The sequence below is a fragment of the Narcine bancroftii genome, chromosome 2, assembly GCF_036971445.1.
Source record: "Narcine bancroftii isolate sNarBan1 chromosome 2, sNarBan1.hap1, whole genome shotgun sequence".
Lineage (NCBI taxonomy): Eukaryota > Metazoa > Chordata > Chondrichthyes > Torpediniformes > Narcinidae > Narcine > Narcine bancroftii.
This window is the reverse complement of record NC_091470.1, coordinates 97,544,039-97,567,456: the sequence shown is the minus strand read 5'-3', so window position 1 is coordinate 97,567,456 and position 23,418 is coordinate 97,544,039. Positions and strand designations below refer to the sequence as shown.

The 23,418-nt window shown below is 44.9% G+C and overlaps 1 protein-coding gene and 1 long non-coding RNA gene across 2 annotated transcripts in view; one reads left to right on the top strand and one right to left on the bottom strand.

Moving 5' to 3' along the window:
- The window catches only part of bmp1a (bone morphogenetic protein 1a), a 141,725-nt gene that overhangs the window by 13,634 nt on the left and 104,673 nt on the right, over positions 1–23,418 (top strand). The gene's annotated exons all lie outside the window — the stretch shown is intronic.
- On the bottom strand, positions 1,783–18,265 carry LOC138753956 (uncharacterized). The gene is made up of 2 exons (XR_011351520.1): positions 17,079–18,265; positions 1,783–8,365 (listed from the first exon to the last, which is right to left on the bottom strand). It is a non-coding gene; the product is annotated as an uncharacterized lncRNA (long non-coding RNA).

The window sequence follows — 23,418 nt, the reverse complement described above, 5'->3', positions numbered from 1 at the left end:
CATCCTTGTAAACGTTCTAAGGTACCATGTCTCTCCTGTAATTTGGTATCCAGAACTGAGGATTGCACCCTTAGAGTGAATCAGAAGCAAGTGGGTTTGAGGGCAAAATGGAGATGCAAGTTGGAGCTGTAAGTGAAGTGAAAAGTGTTTGGTTATGGGTGACTGTCATTGTTACAGATGTCTCCAGTTCTCGATGTTTTGTTGTTCACAAGCCTGGTACGAAATAATTTTCATGACCCAGACTTGGAGGAATTAACAGAAAAATGTACGCTTTTAAATGGCTTTGAAATTTTGAGTAATTCCCGAATGAAGGAGAAATTTGGATCTGCTAGAGATTCAGTGGTTGTAATCTGTAAATTAATATGTGAACGTGCTGGAGAAACTCAGCAGGTCATGCAGGGAAAAGATGCATGACCAATGTTTCAGGCCTGAGCCCTTCACCAAGATATTCACTTACAGACTTTTGTGATTAACACCTCCCTGTAATTCATGCTTTGGTGTGAGGCAAAATAGAAGCTGTGCTGAAAGAGTTAGATGAAGAGACGTGGGTTCTGGCAAGGATTGGCGGTCCGTTCGGTGAAAATCAACAATGATCTCAGATATTAAGGAAAATGCTGCCAGAGACCCAGTATCTCGGCCGCTGAATGCAGAAGGGGTGGCAGAGTTGTGCTTGTAAATTCCAGATGAGGGAGAATTAACTGAACGCTATCCTTTCCCCTTTTTGACATTCTGACTACAGAATGACGCAAAACCTAGTTAAAGGAAATTTCAGATTTATTGTAAGATATCACGTACAACCCTGAGATTCTTTTTTCCTGTAGGCAAAGCAGAATGACCACTTTACTACTGGTATGAAAAAAAACTACACAAGGTACACGTAAACAAATAAAGAAATGTAAACAAACTGCAATAGACAGAAAGAAAAAATGAAGTGCAAAAGAGTCCCTAAATGAGTCTCTGATTCAGTTTGTTGTTAAGGAGTCTGATGGAGGAAGATTCTGTGATTGTAGTTTAATACTCCAAAGTGCTGAGTTTCTCCAGCAGTGTTGTGCACAAAATATGGTGATGGCCTGGACACCCTTTTGTACTTTACCCGACCCACTGCCAAGGCTCCTCATCTGATCTGACAAAGTTGGCAGTTTCTGCCTCTCCAGTTATCTCCAGATTTCCAGTACCACCAGCTTTGCTTGCTGTGGAGTGGATTCCCGCAGTACGCTGGCAGGGTGCATTGGCTGAGCTTCCAGGCTGCAGCAGCCAATTCATGGACAAAGTCTGCTACACACTGGGCCACTGAGTAGAAGCTAGGTATTTCAGGAAAGTGACTGGGGTCAAAATTCTACACATTCCTCAATGATGCATTCATCAAACTCGTAGAAACCTTCTGGGTCATTTGCAAGGCTTTGCGCAAACAGAACTGCAGCCCAAGCAGGTCGAGTACGATGTTGCTCCGTTCCAGTTCTGGGTGTGGGTTCTGATACGAAAGTATCGTAGGGGTGATTGGCACTCGGAAAATTGTACTCCATTTCAAAAGCAGCACCATGGTTTCATTTGAAGTGACAATAATGGGAACAAAACACCATGTAATTCCCTCCTCCAGTCACCCAGTGGATGATGAGAATGGAGTGGCTGACTCATCATGGCCAGGGGAGTGAGGTCTGCAGGATTCATCCGACAAAGGACAGAATCGATGTTATTTCCTTTGAAGTGGGAGGAAAACCGCATGAGGGAAGGGGACTTGGAGTTCTGTGCTCTCCTTTGTGGTGCATAATGATTTTATCAATATTTAGATTTTAGATTTATTCTCAAGACATCACATAAAACCCTAAGGCTCCTTTTTTCCTGTGGGCGAGGCAGAATTACCACTAATTGGTAGTGCAAAAATAAACAGTACATAGTGTAAATGAACAGAGAACTGTAAACAGATAACGAATAGCAACAAACTGTGCAATACAGAGATAATTTAAAAAGTCAATGAAGTCCGCAAGTAAGAGTCCTTAAATGAGCTGTTGAGGAGTCTGATGGTGGAGGGTTAACCTGGTGGTGCGAGTCTTACGGCACCGATACCTCTTTCCTGATGGCAGAAGCGAGAACAGAGCGTGGGCTGATGATTGCCGCAGCTCTCCGACAGCAGCGTTCTCTGTAGATGTTCTCAATGGTGGGGTGGGTTTTGCCTGTGATGTCCACTTCTTTTGCAAGGCTTTACATTCAGGGGTATCCCCCTACCGGGCTGTGATGCAGCTGGTCAGCACACCTTCCTCCACACATCTGTAGAAATCTGGCAGGGTTTCAGATTTCATACCAAACCTCCGCATACTCCTGAGGAAGTTGAGGCACCAATGTGCTTTCTTCTCAATCCCATTGGTGTGTTGGGTCCAGGAAAGATTCTCAATGATATAGTGACTCCCTAGAACTTAAATTTGCTCATGCTTTCCACCTCTGATCCTGACTGATCACTGGATTGTCCACCTCTGGTTTTCCCTTCCTGAAGTCAGCTCCTTAGTTATGGGGACATTGAATGCGAAGTTGTTGTTGTCGCACTAGTCAGCCAAGTTTTCAATCTCTCTCCTGTATGCTGTACAGCAGTGGTTTTCAAACTTTTTCTTTCCACTCACTTTAGGTAATCCCTATGCCATCGGTGCTCTGTGATTAAGGTGGGATGTGAGTGGGAAGGGAAGGTTGAGAATCACTCCTCTCGACCCAATTGTTACTGAAATGTTTTGCTTGAGAAAAATTGTTATTGGTCCATTGCGTCTGGAGTTATGAAACTGTGCACATAACGAGTCAATTAGAGGCGATTAAAACAGTGGTTTTCAAACTTTTTCTTTCCACTCACCTCCCACCTTAAGCAATCCCTTACTAATGACAGAGCACCGATAACATAGGGCATCAAAGGGAAAAATGGACCAATAATTTGTGTTATTGTTAGAATCAATGAAATGTACCGAAATGTTAGTAACCTTTTGCTGGGTTAAAGTGGTACGAGTGACATGCAGAGCATGAGATTCATTTTCCATGTTACGACATGTACCGTTCTCTCTAAGCTGTGCTCGCGCACGTGCTTTGCAATGAGCACGCAAAGGAAATTAATGGGCATACTAAAAGTTAGTTACCTAAAATAATGCAGTAATTAATGGAACAACAAACTGAATAAAACCTTAACTGAATACATTAGTTCATAGAATGCAATCAGACTTGTATTACATGAAAACATGCCAAGACATGAGCCGTGAGTGATGGGCTGGGCCAAAATGGTCTTGAAACAGTTTCATACTTGCACAAGCTTTGAGTACGCACATACAGGAAAACAATTTGCACAACATAAGATTTTTGCACTCACTGACGACTAAAAATTAGCGGGAACATTGGTTACCAGCTGCTTGCGTTTTACTCAAACCGTGTATTGAATGAAATGAGATAGAATATCACCATAGATGAGTAAAATTGAAAGGCTGCTGTGGCAACCCCCTCCTCTCCCTTCCCTTTCAAAAAGGCTGCACGTTAGAAGTGCAAGTCTAAAACTTTGTCTGCTGGGAAGAAGAAAGGATAGCTGAGGCTTGAGTATCAGGTAGCAGTTGGCTTAAGATTCAAGTTTCATTGCTGATATGTGCTCAATATTTTTGGCTGATATATGAATGCGTAACAGAATAGGAGCTGCATCGATAGAAGGGCATTACGGAAGGGGAGAGTTGCCCTGTTGAAGGGTTAGCTCTGAAAGAGCACGGCACTCTCAGTGGCTGTAGAGAGGAGGTGGCATGTCATTGAAGGACGAGCTCTGAATTGAGGGCCTAGAACTTGGTGAAAAGGGTGGTGGAGTCAAGACCTTAGATTCCGATTTATTGTCAGAGTACGTACACGACATCACATACAACCCTGAGATTCATTTTCCTGCGGGTAAGGTAGAATTACCACTTATTGGTAGTGCAAAACACTCTACTCAAGGTATATATATAAACAAATCAAGAAATGTAAACAAACTGTGCGAAAACCCAATAAAGTGCACAAGTAAGTGTCCTTAAATGAGTCCCTGATTGAGTTTGTCATTGAGGAGTCTGATGATTAAGGGAGAGCAGCTGAACCTGGTGGTGCGAGCCTTATGATACCGATACCTCTTACCTAACGGTAGCAGCGAGAACAGAGCGTGCTGGGTGGTGTGGTTCCTTGATGATTGCTGCTGCTCTCCGACGGCAGCATTTCCCGTAGATGTTCTCAATGGTGGGAAGGGTTTTGCCTGTCATGTCCTGGGCTGTGTCCACTATGTTTTGCAGGGCCTTACACTCAGAGGTATTGGTACCAGGCCTTGATGCAGGTGGTCAGCACACTCAGTAGAAATTTGCCAGCGTTTCTGGTGTCATACCAAACTTCCGCAAACCCCTGAGAAAGTAGAGGTGTTGATGAGCTTTCTTTACAATGCCATTGGTGTGTTGGGTCCAGGAAATATCCTCTGAAATAATGACTCCCAGGAACTTAAATTTGCTCACCATCTCCACCTCTGATCCTCCAATAATCACTGTTTTTCCCTTCCTGAAGTCAACAATCTGCTCCTTTATTTTGGTGATATTAAGTGCAAGGTTTTTATTGGTGCACAAATTCAGGCAAGTTTATGGTCTGCCTCCTGTATGTTGACTTATCGCCCCTTTTTATTCCACCCACAATGATACTTTGAGGAAGGTCGTTGTCGTACCGAGCCGCACTGTCATGTGTGTCTAATGAGTCGAACGGGGAGCTAAGAATGCAGCCCTGTGGTGCTCTGGTACTGATGGAGATTGTGGAGGAGAAGCTCTTTTCAAACTTCACTGATTGTGGTCTGGAGGTGAGGAAATCCAGGATCCAATTACACAGTTGGGTGTTGAGGCCCGGGTCTTATCTGATCGTTTTTGAGGTGATGATGGTGTTAAATGCTGAACTGTAGTTGATAAAGAGCATCCTGATGTTTGCATCTTTGCTGTCCAGGTATTCCAGGGCTTTGTGTAGAGCCAGTGATATGGCATCTGCCATAGACATGTTGCTACAGTAGGTGAATTGGAAGGGATGCATGTTGTTATTCAGACAGGAGGTGATATTCTTCAACACCAGCCTTTCAAAACACTTCATCACTGTGAATATGAGCGCCACTGGTCTTAGGCATTTAGATGGATTACACATTCTTCTTGGGCACTGGTACCATTGCTGCCTTTTTGAAACAGGTGGGCACCACCCATATATTGAAGATATCCCTGAATACATTGGCATGTTGGTCACCACAGGTTTTTAATACTCAGCTGGGTTACTGCATCTGGACCGGATGTTTTCCTTGGATTCACCCTCCCAAAGGCAGCCCGCACATCATCCTCGGAAACAGAGAGGATCATCAGGGAAAATTGGGGTGCGCAGAGGTGGCTCTTCTTTGTTCCTGTTAGCCAAGGCTACGGGGAGAGGGGCTGAGTGCGGAAATGGATCAATTCATGATTGAATGGTGGGGCAGACTCGATGGGCTGAATGGCCCATTTCTTCCTCCTATGTCTTATGGTCAAGGTGAGAAGTAATGCTACCAATTGTCCAGTAAGTTAAACATTGGAGAAGTTCAAAATGTAAATAAATGTTGGTCTTGTGCCAAGAAGTATTAGGACAAAGTTGAGATCAAACTCTGGAAAATAATTATTTGGATGCTACATTGGGGTGGCTGGTCTTGGAAAACTAGCCAAAGACCTCCCATGTGTGAGTTTAACTTGTGACTTTGTGATCGCTTGCTTGAAGAATGGTTTAGTGGGAAAAGCACTCCCGGGATCCATAGAAACACACCGCAGATGAGTCATTGTTTGAGAAGAGACAGAACGCTGGCCAAAAAAGCAAAGTTCTCCAACTGATATCTAAAGGAATAATGAGCCGCAAGCAGAAGGCTTTGAATAGCTTTCCCACAGTAACGTCTCTGATGTTTACTTTGTCTTTGAGCTTGCGTCAGGGAACAGGCTGTGGACCCTGAGTCCGTTGGTGGGGCTAGGTTCAAAGCTTCCGTTGTCTCCAGCTTTTTCATCCTATTCATCAGGAGGTGCATTCCCCGCTCGGCAGAATCTTGCTGGTCCCCATCGGGTGCCGATTTCCCTCCTCCTGCTGAAATTAAGACAGACTGTGTGGCGCACAGCGGGCCTGCTGTTGTTCGACAAGCCAGCACTTCTGCAATTGCAGCCTTGTCCAAATAAGTAAAGAATTCACAAATCTCGTTTTGGCGAGAGGCTCGCCTATGTAATGGATATTTCAAATCGTCGTCTGCATGTGTGTTTAATTAAACCAGTGTGGATGTTTCTTGAATGAAGGAATTGGCAACTAGGTTATGACCACAGATCTTCAATGTTATAAACTTTTTTTTCCCTTGAAGATGTTTAGTTTGTTTTTAAGTTTTGTGCAATTAAGGTGACGTCGGGTTTCTTTCTGAAAGCCTGCTTCATTGGGAGGGCATGAGACTCGACTCTAAAGTGTGCCTTGTTTTAGGTTAGAATCAGGGAATGGGAGAAGTTCTGGCACAGAGGCTGGCCATTTGGCCCTTCCTGTTGCTAGCGATCCCACTGGATCTGGTTTCCTGATCCACGCCATAATAGCAAGGATCCTGCCAAAGGCAAGGTTTTTTTTTCCCTTTATAGTTAAAGCACCTTAGTGGACATGATCCCGAACCAGTGACCAGGAGGTTTGAGTGTAAAATCACCGAGGGAGATTGTACGTTTGGCAACGTGGCCATTGTTTACTCTTCCTGGACATGGACCCCTCCTTGCTTCTAAGCCTGGCATGGAAAGCAGATGCTTCTTTTGATGTTGGGGCCAATTGTCGGTACATAGTTTTTCTGAATTTTTTAACCCCAGGCTTCACGTTGGTGTTTGTTGAAGGCACTGGCATCGGAACATGGCAGCGTTCTATATTTTTAAACAAGGTGGTAGGGTCCTGCACATCGGCTCAGGTCTTACCCATTGGCGGAGGTGGAGAACTGCGGAGTAGATTCAAGATTCAATTTATTTTCATGTAATAAAGGCGCTGCAATATTACGTGGAATTTGTTTACGGCAGATTTGCCATCAGCAGAAACTGCCTGAGGTGCCTCTTACAGTCTGAGAAAAAGAAGCAAAACACCTCTAGTGTTTCCGAGTGTCTGTGGAGTTGCCTGCAGTGCAGAATCTGGAACAAACCCTCCAGATCTGAACCTCCAGCACGATCAAGACCCCTTCGGTGCCCTCGGCATCTTGGTTCTGATACCTGGTACCCCTTCGGCCTGTCCCCAGCAGAATCCCTCGCCCACAGTCACCAGCAGCCCCGCAGCCTGCGTGGGGTTCCTCACCTAGTGTCCCCGACAGCCCTACTGCCTGTGCCTTTCTTCAACCACCGAATGCCTGGCGGGCCCACCGCCATGATCACCGTCCCGTGGGTCGTCTCCTCCGCCTCTCCTTCTCAAATGGGGGTTGTACTTCCAGTTTTATGGCATCCTGTCCCAGTCCTCTACTTCCCCAGAGTCTGCAGAGATAAACTAATTAATCTAGAGAGGACACTAGATAAATAACAAGCAGATTTTTCTGCTTAGGGTGAATAAAGATCTAAGATACGAAAGCAGGAATAAACTAAACAGTTTTTTGACTCCAATCTCCAATCTCCACATTCCTTCTTGAGGCCTTGATTCCCCCAAATTTATCTGAATACACTAGTGACTTAACATTGGGTTGAAGAAATGCAAAAATTCACAATCCTTGGAGAGGAACTACCATTATCATCTCATTCTTAAATCTGTGCTCAGCTCCAGACTTTCTACAAAGGGAACATCTTACAATTTTCTCTGTCAATCCCCTTCAGCATCTTGACTTTTCAATAAGATTACTTCTTCTAAGCTACAGAGAGTACAAGCCTTTCTGTGTTTACAGGTACTCCTCGACTTCCAACCTATGTGAGTTATGACCAAAATTTAAAAAAAAATTTATCAAAACTCCAGTACAAGTTCATACTTTGCATTAAAAGTACTGTAAACAGTCGTTCCCACTCCTGATAGCAGGCCCGAGGTCCCTGTTCTCTGCCGGCGGCCTGAGGTCCCCACTCCCCGTCAGCAGCCCGAGGTCCCCATTCCCCACTGGTGGCCCGAGCTCCCTATTCCCCGACGTGACCAAACCCAAGTCACAACCAATCATTCTATTCCCCATCGTGGCCGTAAGTCAGGGATTGCCTGTACTGAAAAGATAACTCCTTCTTTAGTTGGAATCTTCTCTGCAATTTCTGTGCACAGGTTCGATGGCAATCTTCATAAATGAGGCCAATCTGACTCTTCATAGGTGAGGCCTGGAGAAACCAGGGGAGCCGATTTGGATTTGAAGTGTTCCTCATGTGGTTATGTGGGATGGAGAAGAGTGTGGTTGATCAGCCTGCAATAAAAGAATGATAATTCAGTGTCAGAGAAAAAAGTTACAGGCAGTTAGGCAATGGGGTGGACAATCATTCATAAATGGTCAGCACCCAAGAGAATTATGAGTGCGTAGACTGAGTGTGGATTCTTGTATACGAAGACATCATTTGCAAATTCCCTGATGATTCCATGGTTGTGGGTTGTATAAAAAGAGGCGATGAGTCAGCGTACAGGCTGGAGATTGAAAGCTTGGCTGAATGGTGCACCAACAACAACCTCACACTTAATGTCGCCAACACCAAGGAGCTGATTGTGGAAAACCAGAGGGGGTGCGATCCAGCGATTATTGGGGGATCAGAGGTGGAGAGGGAGAGCAAATTTAATTTCTTGTGAGTCCTATCCTGGAGATGTTTCCTGGACCCAATACACAAATGGCATCATGAAGAAAGCTGGTCAGCACCTCTACTTCCTCAGGAGTTTGCAGAGGTTTGGTACGACATCAGAAACACTGGCAAATTTCGAATGCTACGTGGTGCTGACCGGCCTGCATCACAGTCTGGTGATGGGGACACCATTACCCTTGAGTGTAAAACCCTGCAAAAAGTACTGGACTCAGCCCAGGACATCACAGGCAAAACCCTCCCCACCATCGAGAACATCTACGGGGGACGCTGCCGTCGGAGAGCAGCAGCGATCATCAAGGATTCGCACCACCCAGCACACGCTCTGTTCTCGCTGATGCCATCAGGGAAGAGGTGTCGGTGCCACAAGACTCGCACCACCAGGTTCAAGAACAGCTGCTCCCCCTCCACCATCAGACTCCTCAACCACAAACTCAATCACGGACTCATTGAAGTTTTGCACTTTATTGATTTTTTTCTCTCTCTGAATTGCACAGTCAGTTTGTTTGCATTTCGTTATTTGTTTACATGTGTAGATTGTGTACAGTTTTTTCTTCCACTACCAATAAGTGATAATTCTGCAGGAACAGGAATCTCAAGGTTGTATGTGATGTCATGTATGTACTCTGACAATGAATCTGAATTAAGGGGTGGTTTAGATGTTATGAGAATCTTAGTGAACATGTCCAAAACTTAGTACTCCTTCATCTGAGTAGCTACTGGGCCATTTCAAGGGCCAATAAAGTGCGGCGCGCATGGAGTCACACATAGGCTGGACCAGGTAAGGATGGCAAATTTCCTCTCCTGGATGACATTAATGAGCCACTTGGGTTTTTGTCAGGTAGTTTCATGGATAAAACACAGAATTCTGTGGATATCGTGGTTGAGAGACTCAGCAGGTCAAACAGTGTCCTTTATGTAGCAAAGGCTGTGATATGGAACTGACATTTCGGGCTTGAGCCTTTCGTTAAAGTATGAGAAAAGTGCTGGTGAGCATCAGAATCAAAGAGTGGGAGGGGGGAGGGGGTGGAAGGGCAGGAGAAGAGTGGGAGGGGCCAGCAGCACTGAGGGGAGGGGAAAGGCAGGGCTGTGTAGGTGAAAGAACTGGACAGGCAGGAAATGGAGGAGGGGAAAAAAAGCGAGCAGGTTTAATGAAAAGTGGTGAAGTCAATGTTCGTGTCATCTGGTTGGAGGGTGCCCAGATGGAAAATAAGGTGTTGTTCCTCCAAACTGTGGGTAGTTTCATTTGGACATTAAAGAATACAACAGGATATTGCTCGATGACAGATATTGGCAGGGAGATCACTGGAGTTTAATCTGCTTAAGGCATTGATAGGATGAACAGTTTAAATCTTCTCTGCAGGGTAAAAACAACTCTCACTCGTGGACATACGCTTAAGGCGAAGGGGTAAGAATTTTCAGGGAGATGTATGTGGCAGTTTGTAGGTGTCTGGAATGAACTGCTGGGAGTAGTTTAAGAGACTTTTAAATGGACACACGAACACAGAGGCATATCTAGGGTAGGGCAGGCATGGCACATGGCCGGGTGCCACTTGAAAGGGGTTCACTTGAATGGACCCCCCTCCCCACTGCTCAGCACCACAGCTACCCTGGACATATGCTCGGTACACTCATCCTCCTTTATCGTCCTAGCGTTCACTCTCATTTATACAAAACGGCCACCAAGGCCAGGTCTCGTGAAACTTCCTTGTCATCATTTATTTTGGAATGATGGCTACCCCTGCCATCGGCCCGGTTTTGCGAAGATACCCCTCTGCGTGAATATAAAGAATAGATGGTGTTATGGGCTCAGAGGACCCCAAAACCCAGCAGCAATAAAAATTCACCAAGACAAATGGTTAGTTCAACAAAAGTCATTATTAATTTTCTTTAAACATAAAAACAGGATCAAACTTTAACTTATTACTATTAACTTAACCCCCTTCTAATTCTAAATGCATGTCTATGTAATGTGCATGTTCAGAAAGGTTCTTTGATTCACAGTCCAATCTCACTTCTCACTCCTCCAAGTTCACTGGTATCAGGAAATTCTTATACTGCACAGAATTTAACATTTATGAATCTTCACCAGGCTTTGGTGCTTGAAAGGTAAATGGTTACCGCTCAGGAAGGTTCTTGTTGGTTTTCAGAGAGATTTGTTGCTCATTGGACGCACACAGCTTATTCCTTCTGATCAACCACTTCAGTGTCTTGCTGAAGAAAGTTGCCCCATCAGGGTTTTCAAAATGATAACCTCGTCTTCTGCAGGTAACCACAGAGTTCCTTTCGTTTCCCTTATTTCGTGTGAAACACTCTAGCCAGCCATTTCCTCTTGTTTGGACCACAAGGGATTTCAACAGGCTGAACTCACAACCTGTCTTCAAAATGGAATTTCCACAAGCTGCCAGCTTGTCATGACTGCAGAAACCAGTTCTCTCTCTTTTAGAGAAAGCCTGTTTGGTCTCCACTCTCTTTCTCTCTGCTTTCAAAACCATACGACCTTCTTAGAATAGCAAACTGCAACCAGACAGATTGTGGCACCAGACCCAATCTTCTGAGTCCGTTCGTCTGTTGCTTTCAAAACAATTACTCCACGGCATGTCCAATTAACGCCTACTTGTGAAGTCCCTAGAGGTATTCTTCAAAGATTTTGCAAAGGCACCGGAAGCCTGGACTGTCTGGCATGAGCAGAGCTTTGGCATCTTAAATGAGATCTGTTTTGTGAAGTGTTTGTGTTTGTGACCTACACTACCACCACAATCTATCTCCTTCAAAAACATATCTATATACAATATAAAATATGAGGTAATTTGTCACAAGGGGATATGTCAAGCAGAAGCAGCAGTATTTTAGTTTGATTTGGACAACATAGACACATAGAAGAGCCTCATCCTATGCTTTACCATCCTATGTGCTATTATTATACCAATTGGATAGTCCAACTGCTGGGCAATGCTGATGACGACATTATCGTCGAAGACCATACATATCTGCTGAAATACCACAATAAGGAAACATAATCTAATAAACTCTGTAGTGGAGAGCACCAAGTTCTTTGGAGTTCATTGGTGACCTATCATAGACACTCAACATCTCCTCACTTGGCAGAAGGCACAACAGCAACTGCACTTCCTGAGAAGACTGAAAAGGGCAAGGCTACCGGCAACCATTATATCAACCTTCTACAGGAGCTCTATCCAGAGCATCCTGGCCGGCTGCATCACAGTGCGGTACAGTTGTTGCAGAGAGACGGATCGGAGGTCAATCCATCGGACCATAAGAGTGGCAGAGAGGATCACTATAGTCTTCCTCCACAACCACCCCCCCCCCCCCCCCACCACCATCGATGTGATCTGTTGGGATCATTGTCTGAGGAGGGGGTGCAACATTGTTGAGGACCCCTTCCACCCTGCACACAGCGTCTTCCAGCTGCTCCCATTGGGGAAGAGATCCAGGAGGATCAGAGCTAGCCCCACCAGGCTGAGGAACAGCTTCTTCCCACGGGCAGTGAGAACGCTGAATGCCCAAAGGAACTACTCGCACCCACATTATTTGTATAGATGAAATAGTTTTCCTGCACATGTTTGTGTATGTGTTACGACTGGTAATCGAGGGCTGGAGAATGCGGTTTTGTTGCGTTGAACTTGTGTAATCAGATGACAACGTACTTAACAATAAAATAGAGGAGGTATTTAGCTTGTCGTCTTCTTCACGTGAAAACAGTGAATACCAGGATCTCTTTAATCTCCACAGCCTCCCAAAGACTTGTTCAGACCCAAAGAAACAAAGTGAAAACCGAGGTCGGTGGATAATCATGATGGCGGGAGGTTAAGGATTATGAAAATAAGGCAGGAGATATGAGATCAGCCGTGGAGAAGCTGCATGGCAGACATTTTCAAGAGATCAGATATTATCACCCCCACCTAATCCTGTGCCTGTTCTGAGTCTCTGCCTTTGTAAGAATAAACACTGGCAGGAGAACTAGCTGTGTTACCTTTTAATGCTGTTTTCTTGCCTGCCTGTTATTGCTTAATTCAAAAGCACATTTAATAGAGTTCAGCTGTCTGGGCTTGTCATAGAAATAGAAACCGCCTCAAAAGCCCAGCAACACCTGAAGTATGCTTCATCGATGTTCTGAAACCCTAGCCTTCCACACAATTTCAGAAGAGATTCAAAGATTTGTGATTGCTGCTATTCTTTGTCAGCGTGACTGATCTGCGCTGCCGTAACTGTAGGGGAAGCACGGCAGCGGCCAACTCTGCAGGCATGCTGCTCGTTTAAAGCAGGCACAAGTCTCTGGTTCTGCAGAATTGTGAGCGAGCGAAGAACTCGACAGGTCTCGCAGCGTCCATAGGAGGTAAAGATAGCTGACATTTCAGGCCTGAGCCCACCATATTTCTTTCTTGGACGGTGCATTTATCTGAGCTTGTGAAATACCGGTCTCTTCTTGCGATCTTTCTCATCCCACTCTCTGCAAGTTATCCAACCGTTGTCTTACTCTTACTGATTGGGATTGGACAACTTGCCAATGCTTTAAATGATCCCCACACGTAATGGTTTTGAAATTTGGAATCCGGTTTCCCAAAGATGTTTCCATTGGCTGTTTGAGACAGTGGTCTTGATCCCAATGGGAATGAGAGTGATTTGCCGCAATTGCACAGTGTCTTGTATTTACTGCCAGTAGAATCTGGACAGAGTCAAGCTATTATTTCATCAGAAAAGAATTGTTGCAGTTGATGAGAGGCTAAATGGATCGTGCACAATTCAGTAATAACATGGCAAATGATCCTCTGTTCCATAAAACTCTGGTTGGACTGCACTTGGAATGTTGTGCCCAGTTCGGGTTGCCTCATCACAGGGAGGTTGAGGAAGCTGAGGAGAAGGTGCAGAGGAGATATACCAGCATGCGGCCTGGATTGTGTCTTATGAGGCAAGGTTCAGCTGGGCCAGGGCTTTTCTCTTTGGAGTGATGACTTAGAGCCCACTCTTTTATCCTGGAACAACCGTAGCAGGCACCAGAGGACTTGTGCACAAGGGGGGAATATATTTTACCTCAAGAGTAGTGGGTGCCTAGGTGGTGGTGGAGGCTGGAACAACAGGGACCTTTAAAAGACTCTTAAGGCTCTTTTATAGAGAAAAAAATGACGAATGTAAAGATTCTCTGTCTGTCCATTGCTGGACTTAGCTCCATAAAGGGTCCGAAAATGGTGGACTGGTGGAATATGCTCCAGCCTCCGTCTGCCTAAGGGGGTACACTTAAAGGTGGAGTGAAGTTGCTTCACCTCCTCTATAAAATGAATGTCGCTGAAAAAAGTGGTTGCAAATGGGAGGGCTGATGATGTGGCAATGACACCGTCAGCCCGCCACCCACCAGCACGAATTTTTAAAAAATCACAAGGCTAATAGAGGCTGTTACGTTGCGCAGGAGATCTGCCTGAGTCCTAAGGCTGCTTGCACTGATCTCCATTGGCGCTCTTACCTGCCCTTCGGTCACTACTGTCAAGCAGAGGCCGCTTTCTCGGTGCGTAGGTTTGATGGCACCGTTGCGGGCGGCGCTACTGCCCTACTCGCCCCCGCCTCCCTCAGCTCTGGTTGCCGGCTCCCGGCTCAGTTCTACATAAAGGCACCACGGGATCCAGCTTGTAGGTTGTCAGCATAAAAGGTAAAATCGCCTTTTTTTTAACTTGAGATGGCTATAATGCCACGAAAAGGCCTTCAGTCAGGCACGTGGATGTAAGAAAAATAGGGGGTGATGGGTGTGGGGTAGAGAAGGTTTAGATTGTTGAGTAGGTTTATATAGGTCAGCACAACATTGTGGGCTGAAGGGCCTGTTCTAAAAGAGGCCACACAGTAGCACAGCTCAGAAAACTCCAGTGATCAGGGTTTGATCCTGATTTTTACTTCTGTCTGAGGAGAATGTTCACATTCTCCCTGTGATCAGGTGGGTTCTTGCTGGGTCCTGGATTCTTTCAAGATGTTAATTGACCACATTGTAAATCACCCCACATGTGTAGGAATGTTGTGGAATGGGCAAATCTGGAGCACAAGGTATAGGAGCAGGCGTAGGAACAAAAGAACTGTCAAATTTCAAGCTGGAACCTTTCATCGGGTCTGAAAGTGCAGAGGCGAGATAGAATCAGGATTTATTCTCATGAAGTTCAGTGTTTGTGGCAGCATCAATAGTGCGAATGTTCATATTATAACCATCTTACAGCATTGCTATAAAAATAAAAAAATAAAAATAACAGTGCACGAAAAGTAAGGCAGTGTCTATGGTTCATTGATCATTCAGGAATCTGATGGCAGTGGGGAAGAAGCTGTCCTTGTGCCGCTGAGTGCTCGGTTTTAGACCCCTGTACATTTTTCCCTGATGGTAGCAGAGTGAAAGAGGGCATGGCCTGGGTGGTGGGGGTCTTTGAAGAGTGAGGCTGCTTTTTTAAGACACCGCCTCTTGTAGATGTCCTCGATGGAATGAAGTCCGGTACCTGAGATGTCTCAGTCTGAGTTAACAACCCTCTGGAGTTTATTCTTGTCCTAAGATTTTGTGCTTCCATACCAGCCAAAATGCTCTCCATGGTCCACCTGTAGAAGTTTATGAGAGTCTTCGGTGACATACGGAATCTTCTCAGTCACCTCATGAAGTATAGCCGCTGGTGAGCCTTCTCTGTGATTGCATCAATGCAGAGGCTCCAGGACAGATCCTTAGAGATCTCCACACCCAGGAATTTGAATTTCTTGACTGAGCCCTCGATAAGGACTGGATCATTTTCCCCTGACTCCTTCCTGAAGTCCACAATCATTTCCTTGGTTTTGCTGACATTGAGTGCAAGGTTGTTGTCGTTACACCACTCAACGAGCTGATCTATCTCCCTTCTGTCTGCTTCCTCATTGCCGTTTGTGATTCTGCCAACAACTGTGGTGTCATCGGCAAACTAGTAGATGGCATTGGAAATGTGCCTGGCCACACAGTCATGGGTCTATAATGAGTAGAGCAGTGGGCGAAGTGTTGATGATCAGTGAGGAGGAGATGTTGTTTCCAATCCGTTCTGACTGTGATCTTCTGATAAGAAAATCAAGGATCCAGAGGCCTAGAGTTTGTAGCTTCTTGACCAGAACTGAAGGAATATTGGTGTTGAAGGCTGAGCTGTAGTTGATGAAGAGCAACCGTATGTATGAATTGCTGTTTTCGAGGTGATCCAGGGCTGAGTGGAGAGCCAGCGATATTAAATCTGCTGTGACAACAGGTGAATTGCAGAGGGTTCAGATCTTTACTTAATTCTGTATTAATTCTGGTCATGACCAGCCTCTCGAAGCATTTCATCACAGTAGAAGTTAGTGCTACTGGACGGTAGTAGGGGATGGCGGGAGTAGGGATTGGTGGGCCAGGAAGGGGTGAAGGATGACAGACAGACAGGGAAATGATAATGAGTTTATTGTTACATACATTGTACAATGTACTCAAGCACCAACATTCTTTCTTGCTACAGTTGAAAACGTACTTTGTAGAAAAAATCGACAACAACTGTAGGCAGCCCATGAACTGAGTCGTGACCCGGCTCACAAAATGGCCAGCGGACGCAGCGATTGCGAGGGCCCCGCAGGGACCAGCGACTGTTGTCCCCCGTGACCTTGCGCACTCTGGAAACAGCGGGCAACGGCAGGAACGCTGGCCAGTTGGAGGCCGTCAGAGGCAGGGAGTGAATATAAACAGATCTGGCAGAGCAATAAATCAGTCTTCGACCTCGACTCGACCGTGCGCATGTCATTCTTACTCCCCACTCCGCATAGTGTGCATGCTGCACAACCACAATGAAAAAGTGACAATAGACAGAATAAAAGATAATAAATGTTTTAGTTAGTCCCTCTAATGCAAAGAAAAAGTTGATTGGAATGTGCCAAATAAAGAGAGAGCGAGATGCAAGAAGAAAGAGACAGAATCTGGGGTGAAACAGAAAAGTCTACAGGTGCTGTGTAAAAACATAAGGCTGCTGGAGGAACCCGGCCGGGCTCATAGCGCCCATAGGAGGTAAAGAGGTCTGAGCCTTTCATCAAGGTATGAAACTTGATGGAGTCTAGGGCAGCTGATGGGATTGTGGGAGTTTGTTTTAAAAAAAAAGGTTCGTTGGAGGATTTGTGCAAGATGAATACTGAAATCGCCAGCATGGACGCTAAGCTGAAATAAGTGTACAGTAAAACCCCTGGTATCTGGAATTCAAGCAGCTGGCAGCTCAAGCAATCAGCAAAAAATTAAAGAGAAAAAGAATAAAATAATCGGTAAAAATACGCAAGTTTAAAATTGTAAAAGTAAATGTTCCATGAAGTAACACAAACCTTTGATGAAGATGGGAGCAAATATTCAGCCAGCGGAGGGCCTTGGTCAGGCCTTGCTTGTAGCAGCGGTTTGAATAAAGTTGTGTGAAACAGCAATGGCGTCTCCCAGGATGAAGAGCTGGTTGATGCCGCTCACTGTTGGGGTGACCCTCTTAAAGTGTCTCCTTATCCCTGCTTAATAAGGGTTGCCCCGGTCAGGGGCTTTATTTGTATACTGGGGGGGGGGTTTAATTATCTATATTGTTATTGTTTGTCTTTCGGGCGGCTCCGTGGAGAGGGAGGAACCTGCAGATGCAGCGACGGTTAAATGTTTTCAAAGAATGTGACTGAAAATAAAGTAAAATGCTTTAAAGTTTATATATTCATGCAAGTGAAGTTAATTCAGTATAAATACAATATAGTATTTTTGTCTTTTTGTCTTCTAAACTGTTTATTCTTAATGCAGGTGTATTAGTTAGGCATTGTAAGGGTAAGTCTCAAGTAACCGGAAAATATACTTATCTGGAATCTATCCAAAGGTGCTGGATACCAGGTTTTTTTCTGTATTTCTGCTGTCTGGCCAAATGATTTCCAAGATATACTTCCTGTTGTAATTCATTTTGACCCTGGAGGTCAGTAAGAAACTTTTCTCTGCTATTGTGCGCAAGTTCTTCTGTTAATCGCAGCAAGCAACTTTCTTTTTTTTAAGTGTATGGTAGTAATTTACCTTTGCGATGAGTGAGGAAAGTATTCCATCCGGAGAGAGTACCCAGCCGAGTATTAAAAACCTGTGCTGACCAACGTGCCAATGTATTCTCAGCTATCTTTAACACCTCACTTCAGCAGGGCATGGTACCTATCTGTTTCTAACAGTCATCAATAAGAAGAGTGTGGTAACTTGGCTAAATGACTATCAACTAGTGGCACTCACATAAATAGTGGTGAAGTGTTTTGAAAGGCTGGTGTTGAAGTATATCAGTTTTGCTGGCTCTACATAAGGCCCCGGAACTCCTGAGCTTAGAGACCTCCAAAAGGTAGTGGACAAAGTCCAGACATCACAGGCCAAACCCTCCCCACCATCGAGAACATCTACAGGGAGCAGCAGTGATCATCAAGGACACGCTCTTTTCTCACTGCTGCCATCAGGAAAGAGGTATCGGTACCTCAAGACTCGCACCACCAGGGTCAAGACCAGCTGCTCCCCCTCCACCATCAGACTCCTCAATGACAAACTCAATCAGGGACTCATTTAAGGACTCTTACTTGTGCACGTCATTGATTCTCTCTGTATTGCACAGTTGTTTGATTACATTCCTTTATTTGTTTACATGAGTACATTGAGTACAGTTTTATTTTGCACCGCCAATGAGTAATTCTGCCTCGCCCGCAGGAAAAGGAATCTCAGGGTTTTATATAATGTCAAGTACTGTACTGTATGTACTCTGACAATAAATAGGAAATCTGAATGCACTGATTTCAGTATGATACATGAAATTTTTTTTATTACTTGTTTTTCCTGGGACCTTCCTGAATTTTCATCATGTCAAGTGATTCATCTTCTTTATTTGTATTTTCTTTGCTCTTTGCTGCCCCATGCTTACACCTCTGAAGCAAGCATTTACTATGAGCATTCGATGTTTACTTCAGAGGCCTGGTGTGAATGTCTTTCCCATTTAAAATGTACGGACCTATCTTCTTGTTCTGAGGATCTCAGAATAAGGGGTCAGGCATTGAGGGCGAGAATGGCTAGAAAGTTGCTTCATGCCGAAGAGCTGTAAATATTTGGAATTCCCTCCCCAGGAGAGCAACCGCAAAGTACATACCAGTGTTTCATAAAGTGCTTTTGTGTTCTGTCAGTAAGCTCAGACACCCCCCCCCCCCCCCACCCCAACCAATGCAAGGTAGCAGATAGTGCTGCTGTCTGACCGACCGATCCATTAATCCGGCTTTGGTCCTGACCTCTGACGTCTCTGGGGAATTTCGTCCTTGTCTTCCCCCTTACCCTCCCCTCCACCTCACCCCGGGTACTGGTGTTTCCTCCCACACATTGAATTGTGTGAATGATTTTAGTGGAGGTGGATGGTAAAGAATCCAGGTGGATTAACTAAAGGTTAGCCTCCAGGTTGAGTCGCTGGTGAAGAAGGCGAATGCAGCATTGCCGTTCATTTCTAGAGAGATAGCATTTAAGAGCAGGGATGTAATGTTGACACTCTATAGAGCACTGGAGAGATGCTACTTGTACAGTTTTGGGCACCTTGTTTGAGAAAAGACATGCTGGTGTTGGATAGGGTTCAGAGAAGATTAACTAGAATGATACCACAAATGAAATGGTTAGCACATGAGGAATATTTGTTGGCTCTTGGACTGTACTTGTTAGAATACAGAAGGATGAGGGGGACCTCATTCTGGATGCTGAAAGGCCTGGACGGAGTTAATGTGGCTAGGATGTTCCCCTTGGTAGGGGAGATGAGGACAAGAGGGCACCACTTCAGGATAAAAGGTCGTCAATTTAAAACAGAGATGAGGAACAATTTCTTTTGAGAGAGGGTCATGAGTCTACGGAACTTGTTGCCCCAGGCGGCTGTGGAAGCGAGGTCGTTGGGTGTATTTAAGGCAGAGGTTGACAGGTATTTGATTGGCCTGGGCATCAAGGGATACGGGAGAAGACCAGGGATGCGGGAGATGGATCCACTCATGATTAGAACAGCGGAGTGGACTCGATGGGCCTACTTCTGCTCCTTCAACTTGTTGCCTTGAGATTTGAGGGTAGGTGTAGCAGAATAGGTTACAGGAAAATACAGGAAGTGGGTTTGATGGGATTTCTCAGAGAGCTGCTATAGACCTGGAATAGCCTGCTTAATTGTAAGGACGTGAGAAAACACTCTCTTAATTACTTGATGTGGTGTACAAGAATACTGGTTCCGATGCTAATTCCCCAGGATAAAACTACAGCTGTCATTGTGGTTCATTAACACCACCTTCCACTCTTGTACCAATTAATTTGCAATATTCAAGGTGTAACCAACACCCTCCAGTAATAATCCACTCATTGTGCTTAATAGCATTTTGAAACAGGTTGTGTGCATGCAGTTGTTACGAGCCCAGAGGACTCATAAACCCAGCAGCAATAGATATTCACCAAGACAAATAGTTACTTCAACAAAAGTTGCTTTTAATTATCTTAAACATGAAAACAGAATCACACTTTAACATCACAACTGACTTAACTAATTTAACTTAACCCCCTTCTAATTCTATGTGCATGTGTATGTAATGTGTGTGTAAGTTCAGAAAAGTTCTTTGGTTCACAGTCCAATCTCATTCCTCCATGTTCACTGGTTGCAGGCAATTCTCATACTGCGAACAGAATTTAACATTTATAAAGTTCACCAGGCTTTGGTGCTTGAAAGATAACCAGTTACTCTGTCGGTTTTCAGAGAGAGATTTGTTGTTCCAGGACATCCACAACTGGTTTACTTCCATCAGCCATTTCAGTGTCTTGCTGATGAAACTTTCCCCTTCAGGGTTCTCCAGATGATAACCTCTTTTTTTCAGGTCACCACAGAGTTACTTTTTGTTTCTCTTATTCCAAGTGAAACATTAGACAGTTAGTCCTCTCCTCTTACATGAACCACAGGGCTTTGACCAGGTCAAACTGGAATTCACAACCCTCTTCCAAATGGGACTTTCCATAAGATTGCCAGCTTGTCCTGTTCCAGTCCCAGCAACTGTTTCTGGCTGTAATTCTGTAGAAGTGAACTCTCTCTCTCTCTCTCTTTCACTCACACATACACACACACAAAGCCTGTTTGACTCTCTCTGCTTGCAAAACCACATTACCCTCTTAGAACAGCTCCAGACAATCTGCGGCTCCGACAACCTCTTTCTATTGCCTTTCTGTAAGTAACAATCCATTAGTGAAGTCTCTTGGGCACTCTCCAAAGCTCTTGCAAAGGCTGTGAGGCCGATATATCTAGCATTAGCAGAGCTCCAGTATCTCAAATAAGATCTGTTTTAAAGTGTTTGTATGTGACCTACTCTAACAAACCTTTCCCAATTTATCTCCCAAAAACATATCTATATACTCAGTCACACTGTATCTGGCTTTGAATATCATTAGACTGGATTATTGCATTGTTTCATAATTATCTTCCTCTTGGAGAGACAGAACAGTTACAGGCCCTTCAGGTCCATGAGCCCACACTGCCCAAATACACCCATGTGACCAAATAAGCTTCAAATCATGTTCAGGTGAACTGTATAAAAAAGGCCTAATCTATCACCATTTGCTTCCAGAGGCATATCTAGGGTATGGCAGACATGGGCTGTGAACATATCATATACTGTATATTTCTGATAATGCCTATTCCTGATTTGAGAGGCCTGGATGGAGTAGATGTAGAAAGGTTGTTTCCCACGATGGGAGGCTCTAGGACAAGAGGGCACAACTTCAGGACTGAAGGGTATCTGCTTTAGAACAAAGACACGGAGTAATTTCCTCAGCCAGAGGCCGTTGTGGAGGCCGGGTCATTGGGTGTACTTGAGGCAAAGACTGATAGGTTCTTGATTAGCCAGGGCATCGAAAGTTATGGGGAGAAGGCTGGGCAGTGGGGCTGAGTGGGAAAATGGATCAGCTCATGGTGAAATGGCAGGGTAAATTCGATGGGCTGAAGAGCCTATTTCTGCTCCTATGTCTTATGGAGAGTTATGTTTAGATTATTGTCACATGTGCTAGAGTGAAAATCTGCGATTCCCAAGTCACCCAGCCATCACAAGCACACTATCATTCTCTGTTGCCGTACTGGATTGCACGGTTAGCGCAACGCTTTTATAGTGTCAGTGATCCGGTCCGGGGTTTGAGTTCCGCGCTGTCTGTAAAGAGTTTGTACATTCTCTCTACCTGTGTGGGTTTTCTCCGGGAGCTCTGCTTTCCTCCCACCGTTTGAAATGTACCGGGGGTGTAGGTTAATCGGGTTTAATTGGGCGGCACAGACTCATGGGCTAAATGGCCTGTTACTGTGCTGTATGAAATAATTTTTTTAATACAACGTTAGTTTTTATTTGTTGCATTGGGTTCCAGGACACCACAGGACACCTTCTTTAATCTGCTGAATGTGGTTAACTTTGTCTGATCACAACCTTGTCCAAAAGAAGTACAACAAACTCCATGAATGACTAATCCCATTTGAGGAAACCACACATGGTGGGTGGTCTTTGGGACCAAGGCTCTGTGTTAATGCAGAACAGAGAGGACATGCTCCGAATGTGAGCTGCACTCAGTCCAAGAAAGCGTCATGTTAATAATATCACAAAAAAGTCGAGAGAAACCCCATCCTGGATAACCCTGCCTTCGGGTGAATTCACTTAGAAACAATGCACTAATCCAATCGAGCAATGTGATGTGATACACTTTATTGTCATTATTCTGGTATTCCGGCCAATGAAACATGATTAGCATCAACCAGAATATAGAAAAGAATACAATAAAAAACACACAATAAACTATATTCTGTGTCAAACACTACATCCACCCTGTTACTGTGCGCCATTAAGCCCAATGGCTAATTATTACTTTGTCAAGTCAGGGTAAGTTTATTATCGTCTGATCAACCTGATGAAACAGTCCTTGGTGCAAAACACGCAGACGCACAACCAACATAACACACAGACAAACAATACATGCGCAGGACAAGTATTCATATATACAAATATTGTTGCATAAATACGAGAGTCTCGGATGGTGAGTGCGAGCAGTTCCTTTGGTCGTTCTGCGCGGGAAGAAGCTGTTCCTCAGCCTGGCGGGGTTGGCTCTGATCCTCCTGTATCCTTTCCCCAACGGGAGCAGGTGTGTGCGGGGTGGAAGGGGTCCTTAATGATTTTGCATGCTCTCTTCAGGCACCGAGTAGATCACATCAATGGAGCAGAGAGAGACTCCATTGATCCTCTCTGCCACTCTTATGGTCCAGTGGATTGACCTCAGATCCATTTCTCTGCAGCATCCATACCCACACTGTGATGCAGCTGGCCAGGACTCTCTCGATAGAGCTCCTGTAGAATTTAACATGATGGTGACCAGTAGAGAGCAAGACTGTGGGTTTTAGATATTGCAAATTAAACTGGGCATCCCTGCATCTACTGGTTCTCCCGTTGTGGTCTCCTCTATGTTGGAGAGACTGGATGCAGACTTGGCAATCGCTTTGTTCAGCACCATGGCTCTGTCCACTGCAATAGCATAATCTCCCAGGGGCCACTCATTTCAATTCCCTGTCCCCTTCTCTTGCGGACATGTCTGTCCACGGTCTCATGCACTGCTAAAAAGAGACCACCCGCAAGTTGGAGGAACAGCCTCTCATCTTCCATC